Below are 7,909 nucleotides of genomic sequence, written 5' to 3'. Positions count from 1 at the left end.
AAGATAACATTGTAGCTATATACAATTTGCAGCTTTTCTATTCCATGCTGTATACTGTTTCATATACTAGTAGGCAGAATGCAATGTTCACCCGGTTTGCAGCACAGGAGCATTTCATTCGGATCAGCAAAACTCCTTGCAACCTGAAACTTGTGTTTTACTTAGACACCATATAACTCAGCTTATGTGAAGATTAATGTCTGTTTGTACTTTGCTTGTTAAAGCATTCAGTAGTTTACTTAACAGGCTCATATGCGCTTCAAGATGATTAATGAATTTTTTTAATTTTTTACAAAAACAACATACATAACAGGGTAAACTTATACACCGGTGTCACTGAATTTGAGCATACTTCATTTCTGTTAAGTTTAACGTATTAAAACTCTTGTAATGATGCCTAGTTTTGAGATGAATGTTTTTCGCTGCAGGGGATATGGGAACAGAGCCATTTCCACTCGATGACAGATAATTTACCTTGATTTTCCTATTATATGTTGGAGGTCTTTTTAAAGGGACAGTAAAAATGGTCATTGTTCTCATTGGTTTAACCTCAAGCGTTAAATGTACAAAGACCACCCACACAAAACGAGTGGCTTAAATGTTCACAAACAACAGTGAATGAGGTAAGTATATTAATTACAGAATCAGATTTCCAGGACAATGGAGACTGGCTACAGACCTTCACTCTCAACCTCATATGCACTCTCCCTGGAACTAGTAACATGGTCTGTTGTTTTAATGTGGTACTGTTTGTTGTCAGTTATAGAATAATAAATGTAAGGCTTAATCAACATTTAATCTTTCATGCACACAATAATTGTGCAGAACTCAACCAGGAGAAATGGAATGAAAGAATGGAAACAGAATACTACAGAATAATATTTTTGAAGTTCAAGGATGGCATGAACAATAAATTATAATTACTTAACAGAAAAATTAAATGCACAAAGCATATGTCTTATGAATCTTTTTTGGCATGTTCAATGCAAATTACTAGCTGCAGGCATGTTCCTTGTCAGGATTCATCTAGACGCACCAACGCTGGAGATTTTTTTTTTTTTAAGAGATTTTTATCATGGGCCCATAAATATGCAAATTGTACAAAATTATTTATGTAAAAGCCCACTGTCTTCTAAAACCCTGTGCCAAGAAATTGCATTACATCGCCAGTGGTTCGATCTGTGTTGCTTTGATGGTAGCAAGCTTTTCAGTTTCTCCTGCTGAACCTCAGACCGAGATGCTTCTATCACTGTGCACTGTATTTGGTTTGCACCAAACAGAGAACTTTACTTTCAAGCCAAGGAGCTCAATTTAAATCTCACTAGACCACCAAAAGTTTCTTCCAAAAGGTTTCGTGTTTCGGAATCTAGAAAACTTATGACATGATTTAATATTTGCCTCTCCAAGGCTTCACTTCAGCCAAACCCTCTAAAATTCTTACAGGGTTATAATCTGTCACTTTTCTGCCAATTATCCTTGTCCAATTGCTCAGTTTGGGTAGGACAGGAATATCTTAGTGTCTGTTCTTTTATAATTTTTTTATTATTATTATCATATCATTATTTATTATTATTAACTAGGTGAGCACATGAAGCATATGGTTCTAAAGAACTTTCATTAAGATTATGCTATAGGTAAACCTCATATTTCTATGGTAAATGACCTGGAATTCACTGATTCTGGTCGATACTAGCTTGTGAAATAATTTTGCTTAAATGCCTTAAAGAGCTTGAACATAGCTTGCAGTTAATGCATGCAGGAACATTCAAAGCTTTCTTTCCAAACCTTTCATAGATCTTTCTTCCAAATCATAATGACAGAACTGGTTTGTTTTTCAGACCTCACAAAAGATATTTTTGTGCAGTCAAGCAGTTGAACGCTTTTAACATATTCAAAGAGTTTTAGTAAAACAAAAATAATTAAATAACTGAACCAACTACTTTATTGATTTCAGTTCAGATTCTCATCTTCATAATTGTTGCATATATTTCTTTTTTTCACGTAAGTGGAATCATATCTAATGTCAGTACGTCTTTGTTGCTTGTTTTCATTTTAAATACCACATTAAAATGATAATTGTTGCTGCATACAGTGTGAAGAGTAGAATTTAATGTTCGCTGTCATGAGACGATGACTTAACAGTTGAAGAAAGAAGAACACCATGTCTCTTCCAGAGCTTAAACAAACAAATCCCAGATGAAGAAAAGAGCCAGTCAAATTAAAACCACTCTGAAACATCTGCATGCAGGACAGAGAATGGCAAGACTGACTAAGAATTATTATTAATAATATCTATATATGTATTTTTTTTTGTTTGTTTGATGAAGTGTTAGCTGAGGCTTTGGCCTGTATGGAGAAGAAAAAAACAGAGCATGCAGAAACGTGGAATTTGCACAGTGTAAGTAGCCAGGCTTTGTCAAACTCAAAGTTATGCTTCTCTGTCGAATGATTAAACAATTTTGAAAACCTCTCAATGCGATCATCAGTCAGAACATCTCTTTGTGTGCTCACTCATATCAAGGAACATTTGTTCTTTTCTTCTTCTCTTTTGGAACTTGTGGACCAATGTATACTATATAATGTATAATATAATATAATATAGGATGAAATGGCTGAACTGTTGACAATACAGCAGTCATTATAGGACAGGAGAAAAAACAGAATACTTAATTCTGTATTATTTATTATTTTTCTGAAGAATAAGCTCTTACGTGTGTATATACAATTAAATTAGATTTTTTATACATGCTAAACGATATTAGGTAGCCCCACAGCGCATCATAAACGACTCCAAATAAAATAAAATAATAATAAAAAAAACACACACAACCCATCATTAAAATGGATAATCAGTTTGACTCCACTATGGGTTTGATCCTTTGTCCTCACTGAACTTTACCACGGACAGATTTATAATTAATGGTGAGTTATTGTTACATAAAGCATAATTAAGTCATAGGGGCCTAAATTAAAAGACAGTGATAGATAATGATTTTATTTGCAGAAATGAAGTTATATAACCTAGATAAACAGTGGTCTACCACATTGATTAGGAACAGAGTAAGGCTGGACAGTATAGCATTGCATAACATGGCAGATAGATTTTGTAAGATTAATTATGTCTCAGCTAAATAAGACAAGGTGTTTTATCATGCAGACTTCACTGTTACTCTGCTTGGATGAGTGATTTCCTAAAGAGGCTTGACATATTTCAACTGATAGAGTAACCATTCTGCCTAATCCTAGACAATTACTAAATGTCTCAGTGGAGTATTTACCTTTAGTACGCAATGACAGACAAATTGAGAGAAAAATAAACAGCAGGCCATTCTAAAATCAACTTGAAATAATATGTCAATAGTTTGTTACACAATATCAGACTTTGTTTAGAGCCGATAATAACATGCTAGAACTTCATCATCATCAAATTCAAATATTAGATTTTGGTTTTGGCAAAGTAGTAAAAATACACATTAGTAATAATTAAAACAAAATACATTTGAATTGGAGAATTGAAACTGCAGTTTATATAATTCATAAAAGGGAGAAATTTTTAACATGTCAGAAAAGAAGGGTTTTTTTTGTCTATTGCAGATAGACAGAAAGGAGAATGCAATATTTATTATTTATGAACAAATTAATATAAGATGTCATTTATTGTAACATCCAATGAAAAAGAGTCCACATATGTTGTTTTATTTATAGTCTTTTAGCACCTATTTCTTAGAAAATATTTTTATGTGTAGTTTATTTTATCCTAAAATGAAACCTAGATTTTCAACTTTTTAAATTAATTCAGATTTGTAATTCGGTTAGAGTATTCAAATACTATATTTACAGTGTGACTTTAGCACAGCTCCCATTAATTATTAATTCAAATGTAAAAACTACCCTCAGACTGTGGATATCATTATTTTACTGATTTATTGTGCATCTCAATCTTTTTTTCTAAGCTCTAAGCACACATCCATAAAAAAGTACATTGAGGACAGAGCTTAATGACTGCTCAGAAGTAGGTTTCTCTGTGCTATATGGTTGTGTCGTCCCAGGATAAACCAAGGCCGTGGGTCAAACTGGTCAGTCTGTGATGATATGCTGCCTCCATAAAAGAGCACCAATACGGGTTGAGCAATAAAACCAGCCATTAAGCAGCAAGGCATGTAAATGGCCACCCCAAATGATGCTCCGATCCTGAAGAAGGCCATGCACAGAGGACAAATAAGCCCTGAGAGAAGTAATGAAAGACCATATTTATAGGACAGGGAGGATAGTGAGGCATATATAGATCCAGATCTTTTACTTGTTGTGTCACTTATTACACTGCTTTCTAAAATACCTGATTCTGATTGGTCAGTCACAGCATTCAGCGGTCAGACATTTTCTGTCATCCATGACAATGCTGTATATCAGTCCATACAGTATACATTTCTGTATATTTGCTTTGAAACAATGTGAATTGTGAATATGGCTATAAAAAAAAAATAAAAAAAACATGGAGTCAATTAAATCAGTACACTCATCCAACTGAAACCATGTCGTATTATATTTTTTTGATTGTAGAAAATTGAAGTATTACTACTATTATTGGCAGGTTTCGTCAAATTGTTTTGTATGCTGAAGTGGATTTGTATTTTTTTTTCTTAGTGAAGGCTTTAAGATAATATACAGCTTAAATTACTAAAATAATTTTAAATCTTTCAGAATTTCTAATCAAATTTCAAAAAAAAAATTTTTTTTTTTGTGAGAAGCCAGATGAAGACATTTGAATCAATAATTATGAGATGCGGTATTAAAGTAAAGGTGCTTTTCTAATGGGTGCTCAGCAATTTTCTTATTAATGTAATGAAATAGCCAAATCTGATCTTTTTACAGTATTGACAGAAAATATAGATCAATTAAAAATAGTAAATTATTTAATTTCTTATTTTGGGATTGTGCATATAGTTTATATCTAATGGTGACAATATCTGATACTTTAAATGGAAAGGTATTTTTTTGTAGATGTTAAGAGTTTAAATTTGGATGCGGATCAAGGGAACTGATCGATGCAGCCAGCAAATAGAATCCAGTCTGAATGAGTGGATAACGTTCAGACTGAATTAAATTCAAACGTGTATAAAATTGCGAAGGAAATACAACTTTCGCTTTTATTTCATGTCAGCAGAGCAGTGATGTGCCAATGGAAAACACAGTAAATGTATTCAGCTTTTCACGAGACTCATCCACCACAACCTCGGATGGACCTGAAGACAAGGACAGTACTGTTGTCCTGATATACTCATTTCAAAATCAGTTCACTTACAGTTGTTAGATTTTAAAATGGCTCATGTGTTTTTGGAATTGGAGGAATATAAAAAGTATTACAAGCTGTGTAATGCAATGTAGAACATTAAGTTTTTCATGTGAACTAGAGCTTCATGAGAAAGCCAGGTATTATTATGGCATGTGAATGTGTACTTTATGACCTACTCATAAAGCCTTATTATATCAAGCCTGCACATTTGAGGGTTTGGAATGAATGCAATAGTGAAGTTTCAGATAATACATTGTAAATCAACATGTATAAAAATGTAACAGGCAATGACCCTGCAGTAGAGTTCAAGCTGCAGTTTGCAATACAAACTTAAGGTAAGTATGACATAATTATGGCAACACACAACAATCTGGTCTAAGTGAAAAACAATGCATCATTTTCCAAGGGGATGTGACTGCTCTATTGAAGCAGTACCGTATCTATGCTACAGATGGCACTAAGTGCTATGTAAATGTTTGAGAGACGCAAAAATGGAAATAGTGCCAATAATGCAGTGCAGTGATGTAAACCAAAAAGATAAAATCTAAATGGAATTTAAATTAATTTTATTCCACTGTGACTCATATTTTATTTGTAGCACATTTGCAGTTCCACACGTCTCAATTCCAGCACCCATTTACACACCAAAACCCATCCACTCCATTTTAGCTGACTGCTTAATGGTGTAAACAACAGATGTTAGAGTGACCATGAAAGAATATAACAAAATATTTGGGCTTGGATTATAATGAGTAATAAAATAATCTAAATATGTTATCTCAACTTCCAGGCAACGTCCTGTTACATCATAGTAACACAGTGATGAGTATGAGCGCTTAAAATGGTAGCTTTACGGGCGAAATAAAAAACACAAAAACAATCGGCAACAGATGTAGTGAATTTAGGGCACAGAGAAAGCTCCCTTCAACCGTATCTGGATCCAGTCCAACAGCGAACTTCAATATGCCAAACGTCAGGATGGCTCATTGTACAAGCTGGAAAAGAAAGAAAGAAAATGGTTGTGACAGAAATGAGGTATTTGCTTGTTCTTTTCCACCATTAATTGGAAAGCGTGAAAAGAGTTGAGACCTGAGGCCAGTCAGCTTCATAGAAAGCCAAATACTGAGCAGTAACTTTAACAGTAAAATAATATTTTGGTCAAAGACTAATAACACAATTTCAGCTGTTTAAAGGAAGGACAATGTGTAAACCTTCAATGCAGCCTTTGTTTGTGGTCATATTACAGTCTGGACCCAAAAAGAGTAGAACCTCAGGTCAATCCATCTGATCCAGTTGTGCCTGCAATACTGACACGAGTAACCTTTGAGCGTTTCCCTGCCCAGCATTTTTCACACTTGAATAAGCCATGTATTAAACTAGCCATCGAACTGTTTATAGACGACTTCATTTGGAGTGAGTATAGATAGATTTCTAGACAAGGTTTTTGGCTGCTGCCCCGTGGCCTTGTAGATGTGCCAGCTGGTTCCTTTTAAAATGCGTTTTATAATTGTGAGACTAATAAATATAGACACACAACTGGAACACATTTTCACTTTTATTTACCAGAATATGAACCAAAAGTCTGTTTCACATTCTGATGGATTTAAATGTCTTCCTGGCTTTTTCTGACAAACTAAATTTGTGTTTTGATCAATTGTTTTAAGCTGCATCTTCTGATGTATGAAATGTGTTAACACGGCAAGCATGCCGTCCTGTGGTAACAGAAATGATATTCAATAAATCATATTTTTACAACTATGCAACCGCACAGTACTTGGCACAAAATAATCAGAATCAGAATGAACTATGTTTACACATACAAAGAATTTGTTTTTGTGAATAATATATATATAACGAAAGTAATGACATGTGTTTCACATACAGTATCCTGCATTTAGGTAGTCTCAACCATTGGTTTGGAACTAATGAGGCCTTTTTTTTTTTGCAACACATGGAAGGCTACTAGAAAAAGTTCCCTAAACACGTTAATTGTACTAGTGAGCCATGTTGTTTTGTCAAGCTGGTAAGCATTAAAGAGAAGCAAAGCATGTCTCTTAATGTTTATTAGCTGTTTAATATCCTGCTTTGAGTCTCTTTTATCATTCGGTTACATTTGATTCCTTTTTAGTCATTACATTCCCCACTTATTTTAACCCACTGGGTCCTTTTGCTCTCCATTTCCTACAATCAAGGGTAACATTAAGTCTTGTTATTCTAACTTCAGCAGTGACAATGAACTTGTGGTCAAAGTCTTGCCACCATCAAAAGTGATTTATAATGACCCTTGTCCTTCAAAACAAAACTTCTTTAATCTTTACTAGAAATGGAGTATAAGGTTTCACATCTTGTGGTAAAGCATTTGCATGTTGCTGATGACATTCATTGGCACTCCGGGATCATATTGTACCCCAACAAGTGAATTTAATTGAAGTTGCATGTTTGAACCAGAGGTGAATTACTTCATGTTGCACTCATCTCTATAAAAGCTGTTAATCAAACAGTTACTGTGAAATCTGACAGTTTCATTATTCGCTCTTCCAAACTGCGTGTTTGTGCGTGTGTGCATGTGTGGAAACTGCTTGACTGAGTAAGCAAACCTTTCCTTGATTGTTCGAG

This window comes from Carassius carassius, chromosome 5, assembly GCF_963082965.1.
Source record: "Carassius carassius chromosome 5, fCarCar2.1, whole genome shotgun sequence".
Lineage (NCBI taxonomy): Eukaryota > Metazoa > Chordata > Actinopteri > Cypriniformes > Cyprinidae > Carassius > Carassius carassius.
The sequence above is the reverse complement of the archived record's forward strand: the minus strand, read 5'-3'. Positions refer to the sequence as shown.